The 21,309-nt window shown below is 41.5% G+C and overlaps 1 protein-coding gene across 1 annotated transcript in view; it reads left to right on the forward strand.

The window, feature by feature from the left end:
* The first annotated feature begins 1,300 nt into the window (after positions 1-1,300).
* The window catches only part of SEMA6D (semaphorin 6D), a 209,694-nt gene continuing 189,685 nt past the window's right edge, over positions 1,301-21,309 (forward strand). Inside the window, exon 1 of the mRNA XM_069025708.1 lies at positions 1,301-1,373. The gene's annotated coding sequence lies outside the window, so the exon portion shown is untranslated. The remainder of the gene's footprint in view (positions 1,374-21,309) is intronic.

Consider the following 21,309-nt stretch of genomic DNA (forward strand, 5'->3'; position numbering starts at 1 on the left):
CAGAAGAACAAGGGACAAAGGCTGTGGCACTGGACCTGCACCTGCCACTGATAGAAAAGGAAGGAAAGGGGATTTTAGAGAAGATATCAAAGCCAGCTCCCCTGGTTATGTCTTGAAGCCAAGCTGCTGTTGCAGAATCCAAAAAACAAAATTTGCACTAGAGGACTTCAAGCAGAAAAAAAAAAAAGAAAAAAAGTATATAATAGTGTCCTCATCCCCACACAAGTATCATTTTCCTCTGTAGCAAACCTATTCTTTATTTGTAGAGGAACCTGGAACCTGTATCTGGAGAAGGGTGTGATGTTTTCCTTAACAGATTATGCTTGAAGATACACTGCAAAATAGTTTCTCCTCTACATGCTTTAGTTTCCATTATTTTCCAAAGAGAGTATCTGGTTTCTGAACTCAGGTTAGGACTAACCAAATGATTTTTATTTTTTAGTAAAAATGAGAGTAAAATATTCAGATTAGACATTAGGTTGCAACTCCACGAATGTTGGTCTTTAATAAGCAATAGCAAAAAACCCCAGAAGCTGCAAAGAAATGAGCTGAAACTTATATATTTTTTTTTCAAATTTAAAGCCAGCTATGTCTGGCGTTGGCTGAGGGAGTGTTCTGAAAAGTTAGCGTTGTGAAATCTGCAACGACACAACCCTAACCCGAAACGAAAGATTTCCATTTCATACCAAAGTCAAAACCTGGGGCTTTTGCGGGAGAACTTGGACCCCATCGGGAGTGACCCTGAGCTGTGTGCCCTCACTCTCCTGCAGGTGTTAACGAGGAGCGGAGGCACTCTCCGAACGGCGGTTCCTCGCCCGGACAGGAGCTGGCAGTCCCCGGAGCCAGGTGAGCCGGGGGAAGCAGCCCGTGTGCCACGGGAAAGTTCGCCAGGGTGCAGAGCAGGAAAAGTGAAAGAGTTGCTGTGCAGAGGACAGTCTCTGCCTGCCACCTTTCCCCGCAGCTGAGTCAAATGACTCCTGCATTGACTGCTGAGGAGCGTTCGCAGCGCAGCTGGGGCCGGGCGGGGGTGGCTGAGGCAGCTGCCGGATCCCCCGGCCGCGGCCGCGCAGCCCGCCCGGGGCACAGGCGCGCAGCCCGGGGAGCGGGGCCGCCTCCCGGCCGGGGGCCGCGGGGACGGCGCGGGCACCGGAGGCGGCGCCAGGGCCGCGGGCAGGTGCGCGGGGCGGGCGGGGCGGCCCGCGGACAATGGGCGGGGGCGGGCGCAGGTGCGGGGCGGGGCGGCGGGGCGGGCCGGGGTGCGGAGCGCGGCCGCGCGGGGCGGGGCGGGCCGGGCTCCAGCCGCGCCGCCGAGTCCGCTGCGCCGCCAGCCGCGCCCGGAGCCGCGCAGTCCCCGCCGGCGCTGCCGCACCCGCGTAAGTCCGTCCCTCCGTGCCCCCGGCGCCGCGGCGGCGGCTCCGGCCGCGCCTGCCCGCGGTGCCGCTGCCCGGCGCGGAGCGGCGGTGCCGGGGGATGCCGGGCGCTGCGCGGGGCTGCGCCGGGCGGGTCTCGCCGCCCGCCCATTGTCTGCGGCGCCCCGAGCCTGGGGGCGAGGTGGGGCCGAGCTGGGCCGGGGCTGAGCTGGGGCGGCGGAGAGTCTCTGCCTGGGGGATTCCGCGGGTGTTTTCGCCAGCCCCGAGGCGAGGGGCTGCCGCCGCGGTACGTGTGTCTGTCCGCCCGGCACTTGGGGCGATTGGGAGCTCGACACTGCCGGGGCTGCCGTTCCCGTTAATTATTCTCAGGTGTTTCTACTTTGCAGTTTTGCTCCCAGCTGGAGCCTCAGACCTTTTTACTCGTTGAGTGAGGAAAGATTTATTTATTTTAAATGATGTTATCTCTTCCCGGTTGTCTTGGAGCAGAAGCGGGCGGGCTGTTACAGGTCTCTCTCTGCAGCATTCATGAACCCCCTTTGCCATCATAAGACATGTGCATCTCGAGTAATCAGTGAGATGTATGAGGCGAATGAATACTCTCTGACAGGGACTCGCCGAACACAGGCACCTGCGAGCATCCTTTCTTCTTACAAGTCTGTGTCCTGATCACTTTGTTTGATGCACCCACGAAGGTGTATTTCTTTAGCTGTGCAAGGTAGCAGTGATTCAAAATATCTCATGTAAGAAGTGGTACAACTCGTGACACCAAACTGCTTGTGTGCATCAAGTGGTGCTGGGTGCGAATCTCAGTGGACCGACCGAATGTACGTGCCTGCCTTGAATGCTTTGTGTTTGATGATCCTTGGTGGACTTGCTAAGTGCATTAGTCTGGTGAGGCTTAGAGTTTTCTAGCCCCCGGGAGCAACACATTCTGTGAACACCTCTGTCTAACGTGGAGTTTGATTTCAAAGGGAAGCCCATGATGCGGAACTGGCGTTGTGATTATGGAAACTTACTGTATATTTTCCTTAAAGAAAGAAGAAACCTTATAGCGGTTTTAAAAAGGAATACAAGTTTTTTGCAGGAATAAAATGCTTGCATTATCCATCAATATAGCCATTTAGTCCCTCTCTACAACAGTAGCAATTTGTTTTAATTTTCTATTTTTATTTCTCTTTCTGTAATGATTTTCTCTCGATTGAATTCCTTTTCTTTCCTATCAATGTGGATGTTGGTCCCTGATCCAATTCTTAACAGCATTTGTAACTACAGTTCAGTTTACGCCCTCATCTTAAGGAAAAGAAAAAACCTCAATCTTATAAGCAGCGCCCCTATTAATTTCACAACTTTGAATTTGTAAGATTTTCTTTTCCCTTTATTGTTTGTTTGTGTTCTCTTTCAAATGTTAATATAACTTGGCCCGGTTCAGGCAGGTCTTGATTGAGAAGGTGATATAAAAATGCCCTGGCTCCCTTTAATGATCATTTTGATTACTGCCATTGTGTGTTCTCCAGTTACAGTGTGATGTGAGTTGTGAGTCTCTGTGTTTCTGCTCCGCTTCTCCCCTTGTATTATTCCTCTTCACCAAAATATTTAGCCACCAGCAAGCCCATTTTTCACATAAGTGAGATTTGGTTAAATATGGTGCTAAAATGCACAGGATCGCTATGATTTTTTTCTTTCCCTAAGAAAAACAAGAAAGGAGTTAGGATGTGTATAAGGAAAGGTTTAATAGACAGTGGAGAACCAGAGATTTCTTTTGGAAAAGAACCCTTACCAATCCTTATTGAATTTGTTCGTCTGCATGAAGAAAAGAACTGTTGTTTTGTTATCTAGCAGCTGTAGGAAGATTGACAGCTACAAATTGCAAATCTATGAAGGATCTGCCCATGACACAATTTTTAGTTCATTTAGATCGTTATCCTACACATCTTGTCATTTGGAAAATTATATAAACAAGACCAGTAAGTTTGTGGAGAAGATGTAAATGCAGTGAATATACTGTAAAGATTTTGAAGCTCTTTGGGATAATTAGCAGAGCATGGGCTTGCCTGAAATATGACATTACTACAGTTAATTTAATTCAAATAGGAACACACCATTGAAAACATTATCCTGTAGAAAAGAAATACATATTTTAAAACATGCTAGCTCTGTCAGAAAAACATTAAATGTAGCAGTCTTTTTGTTAAGATAAAGAGAACATCACTGATGTTGTCATGTGCTTTGCATTTCTAAACAGAATCTAATGAATTACAAACATTCATTATGCTGCAAGCAATTGCTGAAACTTCTCAGGACCCCAAAATAGGGATTTATTTATATACTCATATTTGCATCTTTTCTGATTATGGTGTCACTGTAAAAATAGAAATAAATAAAAAAAGCTATTGTTCTGAAATGAGTTCTCTCATAGCTCCAGATCTTTTGTTGGTCTTCCTCTGTCTTGGAAGTTTATGTTCAGGTTATGGAACTTTCTGTTGGGAAGTGTGGGAAAACTACAGGAGTGGTCTGGGAGCATTCTTTGTTGGATCCTGGAAGAATTAAGGGCATGTAATCTGCAGCAGAAGGTCAGGTTTACCAAATGTCTGAGAAAGAACATAGCTGAAATTTTCAAAGGTTAGAAAGAGCAAAGTGCTAATTTTAAAGGACATCTCACATAAATACTACTTTTCTTAACATGTTAAAATGTGAAAAAAAAATATTTCTTGGTCTGTGTTTTTATCTAAATGTTTAACAATTCAGTCTTTCTTAAACACGGTATTTGTGACACAGTTACTGTTTTTCTAATGCTGCTTCCTTCTCTGTGGACTCAAGAATGAGCCATTGGAAAGGGTCTGTATTTATTGGCCCAAACCAATTTACAGCTTTTGAATGCCTCAGTTCAGGACTGTACTTGGCACTGTGCACTGTGGACTGTCACTTTCCAAAAACGGATTTCTTTGAAACATGTGGGTCTTTGGAGTTCAGTTTCATCCCACCTCCCCTCGGGTTCCATGAGAGCACAGCAGAGGTGGTGGTCACAGCCAGGCACGGGTGATGTGGAGCCCCTCACGTGTCCCGTTGGGCTCCAGCACTGGGGCTGATGTGCTATGGGTTGAGACAGAACTGGGTGTTCCCTTTGGGGATGTGGATGGAGCTGGAGGATCACATCCTCTGCTGTTCACCAAGGAGAGGTACTGAAAATTTATTATTGAATTCTGCTTCTCTTTACAACTGGTTTTAATTTATTTTTAAATACTGTCTCTTAAACCTTTATCTTGGGAATTAATTCCTGCCTTGGCACTGTATTTTTAAATTAACTCAAACCCAAGCGGATTCAAAATGCAGGAGACCCTTTTATAAATGACAGTGTTAATGACAGATGATAAAACACAGGGGCTGGAGAATACATACCAATTTATCTGCTGCTTTTCTGTGCCATACTACAGCTACATTGATTATTCCTGATACTCCAGGTGATTCTCCTTGAACGCATTGTGGTGGAACTGAAAACTGCAAAAGTGCACATCTGCGGGAACTCTAAGTCATAAAGCAAGTCCTAGGTTTGATCTGAAGTAAGCAAGTATTGTTGGTCCCTCAAGGAAGTGCTCAATGCTCATCTCTTCCACAGACAAGGAGGCACTCAGTGAGCATGGCAGTTACAGGAAGCTTTAAGGGAGAAAAGTCTGTGTCTCAAATGATGGTGATACTGTGGATACCTTAATTGCAAATTAATATAAGTGATGTCTGGAAAATCAGACAAATCTTCAATGTAATTATAAATTAAAGTAAGAGAAGGGAAAAGAAACATGAAGTATTTTTGAAGGCTGATACCAGGCAGTGTCTCACAGCTAGAAATGAATGTTATTCAATGAGAGAACGAGGGAGGGGTTTTGGGGAAGGTTTTTTTGATGGTATAAAACAAGGATTTCTTCCCTTGTAAGCTGAAGATCACTTGACTTCATCATACAATTCAGGTGTTTGAGACAAGCCTTCTTTGGCAAGGAGGAGTCATTGTATTTCTCAGTGTGTTCTGCTCCCATGGCAGGTCTGCAAACGCAGTAAGTGCTTATAATGTGTTAGCCAAGGGTCTGTTTCTTTAGCTTAAGTAGGAAAGATCTCTACTTGGAAGAGAGGCTTTTGAGTCCTTTCTTCCAGAGCAGGAGGAGTTCCTATCAGTTTTGCAGGAGTACTTTTAAGCAGCTTCAATTACGTATTCTTAACTTTGTTTCGCTAGTAGGAGCTCCCCTTTCAGTGTCTCTGACCTTTTTCAGTGAGGTTAGCTTCTGCTGAATCCACCCTGCCTGTTCTGGTAGGTTGTAATTCCCTTTACAAAGTCCACTTTTACCTTTATATTGTGACTTCTCATTTTGATTATATTCCTTCAGTTCTCAGAAATATTTCATATTCCTTAATCCTTATGTTTCCCACTGATACACCACTTCTATCTCTTTCAGTCTATCCAAAGAACCCAATTCCTTTTACTCCAACTGTTTGGTTTGCTCACTAGCTCTAAGATCTCTTTACACGGACAACTTTTTTTCCCACTTCAAAGCTAGTCATGACAATGTGACAGCACATATTTTCTGTATCCAGCTGTAGCATGTATCTGTAACTGGTATTACATTTCTGAACTTGAATTTTCATGCCACTAACACTGCACGTGAAGTTTTGTCTGTGAAAAGGGTTCATCCTGACCAGTAGTGTTACTGTGAAAGCGGGTGTTACATCCGTGTTCTTGAAAGCCAGCAGAATTGCATCCTGTAGGTGAGAGCAGAACCATTGTGCAGAATGTCCAAGACATATGTGATCCTAATTTTCTTTGTTAAAAAGTTAACTGACAAATGGCTAATTAATTCTGTTTGCTTCTAAACCAAAAAGAGCCAGTCTTCTTGAGTCATCAGCCTTGCCCCTTTTCCTTGCTAATCTTCCAAAGCTCAAAACGTTGAGATCTATCCTCTCTTACAGAGCTTAGTTTTAGTCTACAGTATGTGTTGCAAGTCTCTTTGGGAGAGGCTAAAGTACATAATTTGGCTTTTTTTGTAGTTGCTCTAAAAAGGAGTAGTCCAGCCCTGCATTTCTTCATGACTAGTAGCCTCTTGCTAGTTCATAATGGGAAATATTATTGCAATTCCAGTACTAACCACATTTTTAAAATCTGCTTTAGAAATGTTTTAACCTTATTTGTCTGTTGGTGTCTGGGAAGGAAAAGAGTGAGTTCTTCACATATATAATGAAAATGCACAGTACAGAATCAGACGTAGCCAACCTGAAAATGTCAGATCATAAAGTTCAGCATCTTTGAATTGGGGTTGAGGTGAGGGAGGCCCACTTATACTTTGTCATTTCAAGTAAATATTACTTTTTTCACTTTCCCATAATTCAAAGAGCAGGTGAATGAACCTGTCTTAGGCTGTAAAATTAAAAAGAAAAATTGCCTTCAGAAGGAATGGAAATCAGCCATTTATTTCATAAAGCAGAAGATCAAGATGAGACTTTTCAGCTATAAATAAGAAAGTACATAAACATGATTAGCATGAAACTGTATGTTTATAGTGCAAATTCTAATGAAGTAGTAAGTCCTTTTTTGTTTCATAAAATAACATAAAAAGTGAGAAATGCCAGCATATGAGTGAAAGTCAAAAAGTCAAGTATCTGAATCCAAATTTTTTCTAAACTAAATGTTTTTCAGACAGTCTCCTCAGATCTCTCACTCCTGTTCTGGCAGTGAGTTAAGTCTTTTTCCTATTTGAAAATGGACAAAACCCCACTCTTTCTCCAAATTGCTTGAGGAGAGAAGCTTTTCCTGCTTGTGGCCTGGATAGCTCCACCAAATTTAAAAAACCCCAAATAGCTAAATGAATCTGGGGAGGGTTTTTCCATGTCCCTGAATATGTAAGATAAAATGTGTTAAACACATGCTGAATTTCCAGAGAAAACAGCTGTTTAACTCTAAACTCAATGGAGAATTTCCCACACTTAGGAAGTAGCAATTTTTTGTTCTTCCATGTGAATCATTAGTCTCTGTCATTAGGACACATTAAAAATTATTTTGTTTCGATCTAATGTCAAGTCTTTTCACCAAGACAGGAAAGCCTTCAGATTTTCCCAGGAAAACATTGCTTGTCCCTGTTAAAGCATTCCCATTTCCTCTTAGCAAATTACATCCAGCAAACTAAAGCCCTTCCTTTATCATAGGTCACTGATGAATAATTTATTTAAAAAGCACGAGAGAGGGACAGAAAAAGCCTTAATGCGAAATACCAGTGTAGTGGCTGACATTCGTACAAACTCTGCGTGGCATCCTCTAACAGGGAATGTTGGGCACCTCTGGGCAAGCACACAGCTCCCGTCCTGTCTTGGGCACCTCGTGGGTAGTCTGGAATATTCTCTTGTGTGCAGCTCCCCACACCTGCAGGGATGTGTCTGTGCTTGAAAGCCAGTTAAGTAAGAAAAGCAGTGGGAATTAACACAACTGGAGCTCTCTACTCCTGCATGGGGAGCAGTTTGAGAATTGCCGCGTTCTCCTGCGGTACAGTGTGTCCCTGTGAGTGACTGTGCCTTGCAGGATGGAGCTGGGCACTGAAAAGCCATTGCACTGTGGGCAGAGAGCTGGCATATCTACAGGTGTATGGGGGAGGGGGAGAAATTACCTGATGATGATGGCAGCAGAGATTTCCATAGCAATCCAGCCTAGGATGACTGCATTACTCACAATGGTGATGGATGGATGCAGAGAGTGGAAGAGATTGGTACGTATGTAGGTATTACCTGCCTGAAAGTAAGCTGGAGTGAAGATAAAATGGAGTTAAATCTGAAAGCACTGCAGTCTGAGAAGTAGCCCTGCTCTGCAGCCACTCTACCTTGTAGAAATGTTCACACACATGGTTCAGCTCATGATCTGTGAGTATGGAACTTCTGAATATGGAAATTAATTGCAAAAGGGGATTTATCTTGTTGGGCTTCCAGTTGTTTAAAAGAGTTTTAAAGTTTAGCTTTGGATGTGATGAGAGGAAATCCATAATTTTCATGGGGCTTTTTGCTTTATTGAAACTGTAAATGTAGAAGTCTTCTTACTTGTGCATTATTTCAGTGTGCTCTGAGCATCTACCAGACATACTTATTGAGAAATTGTTGGAAATGTTTTCACCACTTTGCTTTCTGGCAGACAGTTGTAATCCAGTTTGTCAAATGAATTTTCTTGATTGCCTTGCAGCATATGCAAAGTACTTAAAATTGTTGTTAATTGCCTCTGAAGAGTTGGGGTGGGGGGAGAGAACAACACAAAAGAAAACAAGCAAAAATTCAGCTTTCTATTATTGTGTAAGTATGAAGAAAATTGTACTGTATAAAGGCAGCACAAAAAATATAACTGGAGTAAAATAATGAGAGCAATCAAATCCTTCAGAATTCTGGATGGTGATTGGTCAGGGCTGGGGGAACACAGATTGCTGTGTAAAACGTTGAACGAGCTAAACTTAACCTATCAAATGCATTTACTGTCTGGCTTTCACTTGAATATAAATATTTGAGTTGCCAGTTCTGCAGGACTCTTAAATGTGGGGGTTTTGCTGAGCTTCACGGGTGTCCCTCTGCCTCCAAGTCCACAGTTCAAAACTGCTATAATCAATTTCACTTCCACTACTGTGATATTTAATGTCTTTTAGAATGCTGGCAAGCAATTATCATCTGTCTTTCTACAGAATTTACAACTTACACTGACTTTGTTATCTACACCAAAGAAAGGAGAAATGTTTTTTCTACACGTTATGATGTTTGGGTTATAGGTAGTCTTAAGCTATTTTTTTATTCTTACATTCTTCTTACCAAAATCATGCTTACAGTATTTGTCAGGAATCCATGGAGGGCAGAGATATAAACTCTTAGCAAACAGACAGGACTTCACAGTGAAGTGAGAAAACACTTTGCAAGATTCATGGTATGAATTAAGCTGCTAGTTGATTAGCTTTTGCAGCAATTTTTCCAACCACTCAAGAAAGGCCAATGTGTGGTACAATAAATCCAGAGATCTTAGAGCTGATATTCCTGTGTCTTAGCCTCTCTCTTTCTAAAATGTCAGCAGTCCTTGTAAATCAGGAGGTTCTGCTTGGTATTCTGGGCAGAGTGCCTTTGGAGCCGGGCGAGAGGGAGCACCATGATTGTTGCCTTTTGGCTGAAACCCCCAAGAATTGTCTGGAGAAAGCACTGTGTGTGGGAAATGACCTTCTTGATCTGTCGCCAGGAGGTGTCAGTACAGCTCAGGAGTAACTCTTTCGTCCCTCGAGACCCGTTTTTATGGTGTCAAGGTCTCCCCTAAGCGCTGGTGCCGTGGGTGCAATAATGCCCGGCCCTTTATCGCGTGGCTGGAGAAGGAGCACTGAAGCTGTGCAGAGTGTTAATCGATAAAGTAGAGAGAAGATGCTAATGTGTACTAAGCGTGTTGTTCCCCAGAAAGGCCCTTTCTGCCTCCAGGGTGAATATGCACGTGCTGTGGTACAGGAGCCTCCTGCCTTTGGGAGTTCCTGTGTACTTGGGACTTTCTGGGGCAGCTCTTTGTGCTCCCTTGCCTCTCAGGGCTGTGGCAGAACCTCAGCAGTCACTGATCAAGTGTATCATGCTGGAATGAGCATGGCAAGATACCTGGTGAAAACGTCAGGCTGAAGTAGCTGGAGCCATGAGTAGGTTTGGGAATCACATCCTTGAATGCTACTGATAGCAATCTTTCAAAACAATTTAAATAATTTATTTTAATGCATGAGGAGCTTTTCATTCTCAATCAGTTTTGCACAGCATATTATATGTATTTTATACAGCCTGCTAATGAGCTGAAGACTTGTTAATTATATGTGTGTGGAATGGCATAGCTGCTGAATTATGCACATTATTTTTCTTTACAACGAAGCCTTCCTCTTAACTGTATCCCTACTGGTTGAAATGTGCACCTCTGGCTGCTGATACAGACTCCTCTACTGTCATTTTATTATTGTAAATTTAGGGTTTTGGTGATGTGAAGGATTAGTCTGAAAGGTGGAAGAGTTGGTTAGGCAGCAAACAGTATAGTGTTTAAAAGCAGCTTCCTGTGCTGCATAGAACAGCTGTTGGGAATTTTATACCCCCTGACATAAAAGAAAAAAGTGTAATAAAGAAGTATAAAATATATAATGATTCACCTAATTTTCTTTCTTCATCTGTCCGGTTTGTAATTTGTTACAGTGTTCCTATTTAATATTGTCCTCTTGATGTGGAAAAACAAAAAAAAACTCCAGGAAAAAGTCAACAACAAAAACTGAAGTTATATGTGATATCTAGAGCAAAATATTTTATAATACCAGGTCAGTGTTGTGAGAATTGGAATCTATGTAGAAATAGGTGCCCTGTTTCCTGAATTTATGCTTACAAAATGTATAAAATGTAGTGGTAAAGCTGATCAGCTCTTTCTTACCTTGGAAAATTCCAGAAAGCTACAAAAATATGCAATGCTGGTGATATCAGTAACTTACTAAACAACACATTTTTGTGTAAACTTGGTGTCTGGTATAGAATTTAAATCATTACGTGGAAGTAGAATTTTCAAAATCCCTGTGTCTTTTATGATGCATTATTCATATTAATGAATACTCATTTCTGGCTCAGTCTGTTGAATGAGGATGATGTTTAATTTACATGTGTTGGAGGTCATCCTCGTAGATCTTGGGGAAATATGGAACCTTTGCTTTTGCCAGGAGCTTTAACCTCCACTGGTATTTACACTGTGGGGCTGCTGGTCAAGTCTGCCCCCGGAGTGCTCTTTAGTGTGGGTGTGCCCTGGAAGCCTCCACTGGTGAGAGATGTGCAAAGAAGGAGAGAACCTACATGGAAAACTTGTAAAATCTTGTCAGCTGGATGTTAGGCATCTCTGTCACGTCTTAATCTTCTCGTGGTGCTTCCAAGTTTCATTCTAACACTCGGTGGGGTGGTTTGGATTTAGAAGCCTTGAGCTGGTGGAGATCAGCGTGCGTTGGCAGCTTTTTCAAGTCAGTGTTGGACTACCCAAATTACTGGGCTGTGTCCTCCTCCCAAGGGGTGGGCTGCTGAGGAGACACTCCTCCCTTTGTGCAGATGCTGTTGGGAAGCAGAGGCAGTTTGAATCAGGATTTCTGTCACGTTGAAAATCCTGAACTTTAACAGTGTCGTGATGGCAGCAGGACTGGTAGGCTGAAAATCTGAGTCTCTTTTCAGTGGAAAACATTGATTGGGTTGTTTGTTTTTGAAAGAAACACCCAACAAAACAAGTAGAAAAAGAACAAACCAAAACCAAAAAAATCCCCACCCCAACAAAAACCTCTCAGTTTTCAGTTTAGAAAAAGTTGGGCTCCTTTTTTTTTCTTAATGATAATTGTGTTGTAAAAACTCAAGATTGGTGCAAGTGGGTAAGAAAAAGTCATTTTGCTGAAGATTTCTGAAACTTTGTGGGGGATGGAGAAGGGAAGAACTGATAAGGAGTTGTGTGTTAGAGCAGCATTACTGAACTTCACACTGAGCATCTTCTACCTTTTCCTCTAGTTATGGGGATATTTCTGTGATTCACAAGCAACTTTAGAAAAAGCTGCATTCTGAGTATGTGCATGTTGGACATGTACTCATGGGGAGAGGAACAGGTGCAAGGAAAAAAATTCTAAATCAGCCTGAAGGCTTCTTCAGTCTTTGTTATTGTTTATGCAGAGTGTTCAGATTTCATTTGTTGTGCTAATGTCTGCTTGTTTCAAATAAGCCATGAAATGACTATTAGATAGATGATGAGCCTTAAAGGATTATATACATCCTTCATCTAGGTGCTGCTGCAATATAAGCACAATAACAATAATCAGCTTAGTTAAGTTCAAACAGGTGGGCTAAAGGGAAAAGTGCATGTTCCCTCCATCCTCACCAGTGGAACACGTGATTATGTAGAAAACTAGAGAAATTGCTTGGAGGCATTTTGAAGTCTCATGTTCTAGGTAGCCAGGGTTGTTTTGTTTTTCTGGGTATTCTTTTAACACAGTGATTTCATGACATCATACCATGGCATGGACATGAAGAACTTCAGTTTCCTTGTCTGCTTTGTAAAGTGTGGTATCCTGGCAAGATGGTGAGTGGATTTCCCTTCCTAGCCAGCTGATGGCCTTGCACTCATTCAACTTTTGGTAATGAAAACAAATACCTTGTTTTGTTTTGTGGGTTTTTCCCTGTGCTGTCCACAGTATTGATTTTTCTCTTCCTGCTTTGGAAATGTAGAACCTTTGCAAGTAAAGAGACTCTCTGACTTTCTCTCCATGGTGTGGAGAGCTGTGGTAGCAGGAGAGTTGAACTGGTGACTCTGGGTGGCTCCTTGGCTTCTTCCCTTGCCCAGGGAGTGCTCAGGGTTATCTCACGTGGAACATCTCTGTAGTTAAGGCTGAGGGTTAGCTCCAAAATAACTCCTAGCCACTGCACGTTTCCCAGTGGCTTGGGATTTATCCTTCCACAACAGACATGTTCTGTTCTTCTCGAGTTGCTAAATGTCTAAATCAGCTGCTTTTTTGGGAATAAACTCCTTGCTTTGCTGGTATTTGTGGCAGTAAATGTATGTGCCAAGTTCTTAAAGGGATACACTAAATATTTTTATACCTAGAAATTACTGTAAAACCAGAAAAAGGATATGGAGCTGTGCAATTACGTGAGAGGATTCAGAGACTGAATGAGTTATTTTTAAACATTTCATTACAGGGCTTAATTAACTGCTTGCCAAACTTTGTAGGTTAATGTCAATTGATCACAACCAAGTTGGAGTACAATTTATTGTATTGTCTTGGAGAAAATTCATGTGACCAAGAAAGTGTCTGAGGTAAGTAATTGTTTCTGTTGTGATTTAAAAGTATTTTCTTTCCTACAGCATTCCTTTGGGTGCTTTCTATGATTGGTATGAAACCATGATAGCTTTAATTTTGGCAAAAGGTATTGCTACTAAGAACATTTATGGCAAAATATCAGAATAGATAGAGGTACAGTTTTAAGACTTTGAAATAAAGCCATAGAAATTTTGGTTAATTGGAGAAATTCAGAATGCCATTTTCTGTTTCGTTTGAGGTTTTTTTCTTGGGGAGGGGTGTTTACTTTGAGTTTTGTTCTTTTTTTTAATATATAATTATTTAAACCTAGCATTGAAAAATTACATGGAAATCCCTTGACCTACAGCTCAGAAAAATAGGAGGCAGGAGGTGCTGTAAAATAGACACATGATGTGGCCTTGTTTGGGACAACCTTTAGAAGATTATTCAAGTCTGAATATTAAACTCCACCTAAGTAAGTTCCAAAGTAGAAGTCCAAGAAAAATTTGTAGTATGTTACAAGAAACCCTCTTGTGTGCCTGAAGTCTCTAGAAATGGAAAAAAAGATTATTTTCTATAGTATTCTGAGCTCATTTTTCATTTCACCTGGATGAGATGAAAGTACATTTGGGACAGCAGATTTTCAGACTCTTTGTCATTATCTTGTTTTTGATTCTTCTTTATGGATTGTCCAGGTGGAGGTGTCAACATAGTGCTACATTGCAGAGAGCATCAATATGTAATAAAAGGCAGGGAGAAAAAAAATCATCTTTATTTTTTCCCCGTGCTGTGCCACAAATAAATTGCGAGCGAAATGAGCAAGAAACTGATTCCATTTGAATTGTGGTTGAAGAAGGGCATTTCATCCTTCTCTCTCATGCAAATCCAGTTTGATTTTTTGGGAGTGAGATGCTATTACCCTCCAAGATCTGTTCTAGCTTTCCTCATTGCAATAGCTTTTGCTGATAATAATGCAGACCATACTGTATGCTTTTGTCACAGATTGATCTGTGGGAGCAGAGGGGAAACATACATTAGTGAGACAATGTAAAGATTTCACACTCCTGCTGCTTCTGTAGTGCTTGTGTTTGAGATAAATGACAGAGTCCAGGACACCAGTTCTCCCCCTCATTTGCACTTTCTCTAGGCACCAAGGAAAAGATTCAGAAGCCTAAACATGATACCTAATGCCATTTTAAGTGCTTTGGGTACCTGAGACATCTGTCAGGGCTAGCAGGTGTGACAGATGACTTCATGCCTTTTTTAGCAGCAGTTGAGAGCCAGGGTGGGATGCCCTCGGGCATCTAAAATAGCACTAAATGTCTGTGTTTAGGTACCTGCATTGCTCCTGAATGCTCTGCTGTAAAATGAAGTAGATCAGGTAAAGATGGTTTACACAATTGTGTAGGCATATTTGTATGTGGTTAAGAAATCACCTGGGGTAATCTGGAAGTGAAAGTTAGTGATAAAAGTGAGATTTATCTAAATTTTCTTTTCTGTCAATTTAAATTCCTTTAAAACTTGCTTGTAGTACAACCTCTATGCAAATGTTAAGTTGTACAACAAGTGAGGCAGGGGCTTTGTTTTTTAAATGATCAGTTACAAAGCTCTAGATAATCCCTCCTATTAAGCTTGTTGTGTTTTGAACTACAGAGGTTGCCACTTGTAAGCTAACTAGTGTCAAATTCACATCACTGGACCAGGCAGGTTTCCAGCAGTTTGAACAGAAAATGCCTGTTCCCATCCAGCTGGTGCCATCGAGGAGGTGAGGCTGTGGTTTGTGGAGCGCGAGGCTGTGGTCAGGCAGAGCTTTGACCAGGAGCGCGCTTGCGGTGAAGCTGTGCCACGAGCGGTGGCCTTTGTGCCAGCGCCTTCGCACACCTGGGCTGGTACCTGGGCCTGCTGCACCTCCCCGTCACAGGCAGAGACACAGGGGCCGGGGGAGCTGAGGTTCCAGTTCTCTCGGCAGCAGATGGGCGGTAAGGAGCCCGCCCGCCTCCTCACAGACCGTGCCCTGGATGTGCTGTTAGTTCAGAAGTTAATGCAGCGTCTCTCCTTCTGAGCTGTGTGGTAGCTGGGTAATGCAGATACTTAAATAGATTCAGTAAGTTCCAAATGACATGTTCTGGAAGTGGTAGTTACCCATCAAGCTCTGTGATCAAAAGGAAATGTTGAGTATTTCGGTATTATGTGTTACCATTCTCCATAGTCAATGTATAGTTAAACAATAAGGCACAACAGGCATTAATCCCTTTTAAATATACTCCTGATGTCAGAGGTCTAGTTGGGAATGAGCTGAAGAGTGTGTTAGTGTAACTAACTCAGTGGCACAGCAATCTTTCATGAATTCATTTCTGGGAGCATCTCATTGGTGTTATGTAATGGAAATTTAAATAAATAAATAAAATCCTCAGGGAGTTTCTCTTCAGTTTATAGGGGATTTTAGCCAAAGTTTGGCCTCCCTGGTGCTGTGTTCTGTTTCCATATAAATGTTTCTTCATTCACATCCAGACCAGTGTGCCATGGTCACAGCTACCAGAACTGTCAAAGCTGCAGAGCACACACACAGCTGCCCTCAGTGGTGCGAGCAACTTTTCCAGTATGTGCTTGGATATAACATATTTGCTTCCTATATAATTTATTCGAAGCAAGGCCAGAAATAATTTGTGCTTTAAAAACAGCTTGAGTGGTGAAAACTGTAATGCAGTGCAAGTCAATTTTTTCTTTTTAATAGCGTTTGACACTTTCCAGTGTGGAACATCTACCTAAACAGTGCATTATTGCAAAGTACAGGAGGAGCAAACAAAAATAGGAACAGGCTTTTTTTCTTGGTTTTTTTTGGTGTTGTTGGACTTACATACAATCACAGTTAGTACAAGATGTTTTTATTTTAAAATACGGACGTGTTTTTCATAGGTTTTAACATCTGTTCATTTCTAATTGTTTTCTTACCAGCCATTCTTAAATGTTTCAGAGGAAGCCCAAGGGCTTATTAAAACTTTAGTACGAAAGCTTATTTTTTCAGGGCATACAAGATGTTACCTCTAAAGAAATATTAGTGAATTACTCCTTTCCCTTGAATTTAATGATTTTATAATTATACTTTGTCTTAAAGGAAATCTACACAGGTTCACTGTTTTTCATCTTCACTGGATAAAAGCTAATCTTGCCCTAGAATGTGGACAGATGGGGAGATAACCATTGGAACCATTAGTTACGACTATTTCTGTGCAAAAATTGTTTTTATCTTGATTTTATTTTGAGAAGGAAAACAAATTCATCCACATTGCACCGTGTTTTGGTTGCTCTCTGTGTAGTGATCAACTGGAGTACAGTGACTAGAGTACTTTCATAGGCTGGTAGCAATGACTGCAAAATCAACATGGAAAAAGAATGTTGTAGTACGAGATGGCACAATTAAGAAGCAGGCAAGAATGTATTAATTTTGTTTTTTTGTGAAGTAATATCTTGCCAGATACAGACTTGAGAAGGGCCTTTTCTGTCAGGGCCACTGGAAATTTTTCTTGTCTTTATTGTGGGGTATGAGATGTTTCTTAGAGCTATTTGAAATACTTCTTTTAATTGGTTATTTGCACATGAATATAAAATACAGAAAAAGCCTTTGGTTTATTCTATATAGTGGGGTTTTTTTCTGGAATTCGGGATTTTAATGCTAAAAATCTTACTTTTCTCTTATCTGTATTTTGTGGTCGCAGAGGAGGCTGGGGAAGGGGATCCCCTTGTGGAACTGGCTTGGTAGTGTCTCTTACAAGCTGTGTGTGATTCTGTGAATCCACAGTCATTTCTCTTCCTGCTTTTGTGCTCTAGTGCTACAGCATTTAATAAGTGTGTTAAAAAAATAAAAGCAAAGCAGCCAGAGCACTGTGACAGTCGTAAGGGTGAAGATGGAAGGATAGGAATTTTCATGTTCAATCTAACAGCAAACAAAAGCGTCTAAAAATTGGCAGTATCTTGTAATGAAGGGCTAAACCAAAATTGAGCAAGATGTATTCTTTATGCTTTCCAGCAAACAGTTAACTGAAGTTTCAGTATTTATACATCATCTGTAAATTTATGCTGCTCAGTTAAACAGCCAATGCTGTCTTGCTGCTTATTTATTTAAATATCCAGTTCTCTGAATCCACAGCTTTCGTATACCAGGCCTTGTATGTTAGTTCCCTATGGAAACTCGGTATTCCTAGTCTTTAAATCTTCCTTCCATGCCTCTAATCATTTCATTGCCCATCCCTGGACCTCCTCAATGTTTTCTGGTGTTGACTCGTGTAATTGCATTATTGTATTTTCAGTGTTCTGCTTCTCGATGTGCTAGTACTTTTTCCCTCTGTGTTTGCAGTTCAGACTGAAGCTGATGTTTAAGCAGGATTGTGCAGGGGATAGTTACAGCAAACAGCACTGGACCCCCTTTAAAACATGGGGAAAAAACCATCTGCAGCAAGCTCTGCTGCCTTTCAAATCTTCCTTGGTCCCTCTTCCTTCTGACTCCAGCCAGGACCCAAAAACACCTCCAGGGCAGGAGGAGGGAGGTAATTCTTGATTCCTGGTTCCTAGACCCCTGGGGGTGTCACTGGCCATTCCAAGTCCACCTCAGTGCAGTTTAGCAGCTCAAGCTGATGTGCTGCCTAGGAGCTGTTGAGGAATTTTCCTGACCTGGATTCTCTGCTTCCTCCTGCTCATAAACCCCTTGTGAGCTACGTCAAGGACTTTGAAGTGTGGAAAACTGGTATGTGCAAAATATTTTCTTTTTCCTTGTTCGTATCTCTGAACTGGCTTAACTGCAGAGGTCATGCCAGGGAAGGGCTGAATAACATCCCTGATAACAGGCAGTTGTTAAAGCTGGCTTGTTTTGTCCAGCTGCAGCCAAAGAGCAGTTCCACATTGTTCCCTCTGGAGTGCCCTGCCTTGTGCTTGAGCTTATTAATTTGCTATACAAGTTTGTTTTACAATTTGCCATGTCTTCTACAGAGGCAGGGCAATTCATTATGTCACTCTGCCTTCATCTCTTTTTGCCTTGGTAACCACACTGGGATACTTAGGAAGGGGAAGACCTTGTAGCACATTTGCTGAGGGTCTGGACAGTAAACCAGAAAACTGGTTTGGTTAAGAACTGCATGCTTTCACTCACTAACTCAATTCACTGGTGGGTTTTTTGAATTTTGTTTTGTTTTTCCTTCACTCTTTCCAGAACAAGAAAGTTCAGTTGGTCCTGCTCCTCTGGTGAAGTTTAAACCTTTCAAATCCTCTCTGAGCCGCACAAATAGCGGAATTAATGCTGATAAAGCTTAAAATACTTTGTCTTTCAGGATGAGAGAAACAAGATAAGTGGCAGAGTTTTATTATAGAATCTACCAGAGACCTGATTAAAGCCTGCCCAGTCTGTGTCTGCAGAAATCCATGGGAAGGCTGAGCAGTCAAATAAGTTTTATATGAACCTTATACCCCATATTTTTGTGACTGTTTTGTGTAAAGTGAATTCAAAATAATTACCAAAATAAAGAGGCCACTGTAGCATATATACTGATGCATGTCAAATTAATCCTTTAAACTGGTTGAGGGCTATTAAAATTGTTCTTCGCTTTCCAAATCAGATATTTCTTTCAGGGAGAAAAAACTAAGGGCTGAAATTTATTGAGTGTAATTAGAGGCAGCTTGCAGTGCCAGCTCTTTGCTGCTCTTCAGCAAGCTCTAATTCATTTCCCCCACACCTGATGATACTGCAGGTGCTGAAGGAACTTAGGAGGAGCTTATGCATCACTAAGTGTTTGAGTGGTGAGAGGTTTTGAAACATATAAAAGAGGAAATGTAAGAGGAGAAAGAAGCTCTTGGTGATCTTTATATATATATAGATAGAGATACAGGCATCCTACACACCCATCCTGTAGTATTCTGACGTGTAACTGTAGAATGAATAACTTGGCATACTTCTCAAGAGATATGAGTATATGTGAACTAATTCTTCTTGTGACAGGATTCTGCCCTTTCTGTAACTGATTTTAAGATGCGAGAGACTGTGCATTACTCCTGCTGTAAATACAGCATTATTATTAACTGCTGGATCGTTGTATTTTGACAGACATACTTCTGTTCAACCGTTTTGTTTTATTACGTGTGCAGACGTGTATACAAACAAGAAAAATCTGAATCATAATTGTGAACACATATCCTAGAGGCCTTCATCTGAGTTTGTCATTGCAATACTTATTGAAGTAGGAGACAAAAAAGCACTTTCAGCCTTTGAGTATGAATCTTATGTATTGCGAGCAAGTCTGTCTGAACTGTGTTTAATTTTGTACATGCATGTACACATAGTACCCATCTCATGGAGAAAAGGGTTAGGGTCGTATTTTAAGCACAGAAGAAACTCATACTTCTTCCATGTGGCAGGAATGAGTATGGGGGGGTGGGGGGGAAGCCATATTTGGAGTAGGGGAATAAATATTCTATTCTTCTAACTTAGTGCACAGAACTGACCTTTCTCATAACTACTTGATTCGCTGAAGAAATTGCTTATGTGGTCCACAGGGCATCTCTAATACATACACTGCTAAATGAGGGGGAAGATTCAGTGGTCAATGGGTAGTACCATGGACTGGTTAGAAAGGTAATAATATTTGCATGTGCAGGTGTTGAATTTTTCTCAGACTTCCATGGTCTGCTGAAGAATTAATAAAAAAAATTTAGATCCTAGACTAAAATATGGAAATTGTAGTCATACACTTTGCATGCAATCAATAAGTGCCTTTCAACACTTGCTGTGTTGCTGAAAGGAAGTGTGCAGTTCTAACTCCTGCTTAGAGATTACATTCAGTCAAAGTAAAGAAGCACTTTCCCAGGGGAAGGGAGCTGAATACAGAGAGGTGTATACAGGTGTATTTTAAGGTCACTGGTTATCTGTGCAAAGCACTGCATGGCATCCAGACCATTGCACACTTCAGGTCCTCCTTTAGGAAGGAATTATACAGTAAACATTTAGGTAATGTGTGAAGATGGCAGATCAAAGTTCTTACTGACATAGGCAGTCCCATAGACCCCCCCATCCATTGTGAGCTGCAGTTTTGAGGCTTGGTGTGAACTCCGAAAGGAGCTAACAGAGCCAGATGAGCAGAAAGCAGGGCGGCACATGAAATTGATTTTTGACAAGTGAAAAACTGCTCATACTGGAAGAGCTCTATGTATACATTGCTGCTTTCTTTCCAGCCTCACGTTCAGCACTGCTCCACCATCAGCTCTCTTTCAGGTGATAAATCATTTTGAGGTCTCATCTACTTACTGACTTCTGGTGTATGTGGAATAAGGTAGCAGAATCTATCCCTGGTAAACCTAATTATATCTCTGTGACTGTGAGAAATCAGCTCTTTGTCTCAGAAAAGATTGCCTGTATCTAAAACAACCTTATGAAGCCACAGAAAACCCAGGGAGGGGGGGAAGAAATGAGCATGCCAGAAGGAAAACGCTGCCATTTTAAGGAATTTGCCCATCCACATAAGAAGAAAGGCAAGGCACTGGCTCGTCGCAGTGTTTGTGTCTCCTCCTTGTTCTCACAGTAACTTGGAAACATTCAGATATTGTCAGAAATCTATCATTAAGCGTGTCCTATTCTAAGGAAATATTCACCAAATATGAATTTCAGGAAACTTTGTCTTCATTGTAGAACGACTTCACATGTCATAAATCACTTTGATTGTATTTGCTAAATAAATTGTATGCTATAGAAATAGCATACAATTCAAAAATCAGAGTTGGGAACTTACCTTTAAGGAGAATGACAAAACTGACTTCAATTGGGTCATTTTTCACATGGAATCTCTAGGGTGCTAGAAAGGGAGAAAAAATTGTTTCTAGGGGAAAAAAAAAGTCCCTACCCAAAGGCAGTACTGAATTTGGAGCTGATGGAGAGCCAGTCTTAGTGTTTTAATGATCATTAGAGTTTTTGATATTTTCTTGTGTTTTTAGAGGGGTTTTTTTCCTCTTATTTGCCTTTGGCTATGTCAGTGCATTGAGTGTAATCTGATGGAATCATGTAACTTGTACGTTGGTTTATTAATTGAAATTAGCATTAAAATGCAACTGCACAGATCTTAAATTATTAGAATGGAATTTTTTTTTCTTTTATC

The sequence above is a fragment of the Aphelocoma coerulescens genome, chromosome 10 (assembly GCF_041296385.1).
Source record: "Aphelocoma coerulescens isolate FSJ_1873_10779 chromosome 10, UR_Acoe_1.0, whole genome shotgun sequence".
Lineage (NCBI taxonomy): Eukaryota > Metazoa > Chordata > Aves > Passeriformes > Corvidae > Aphelocoma > Aphelocoma coerulescens.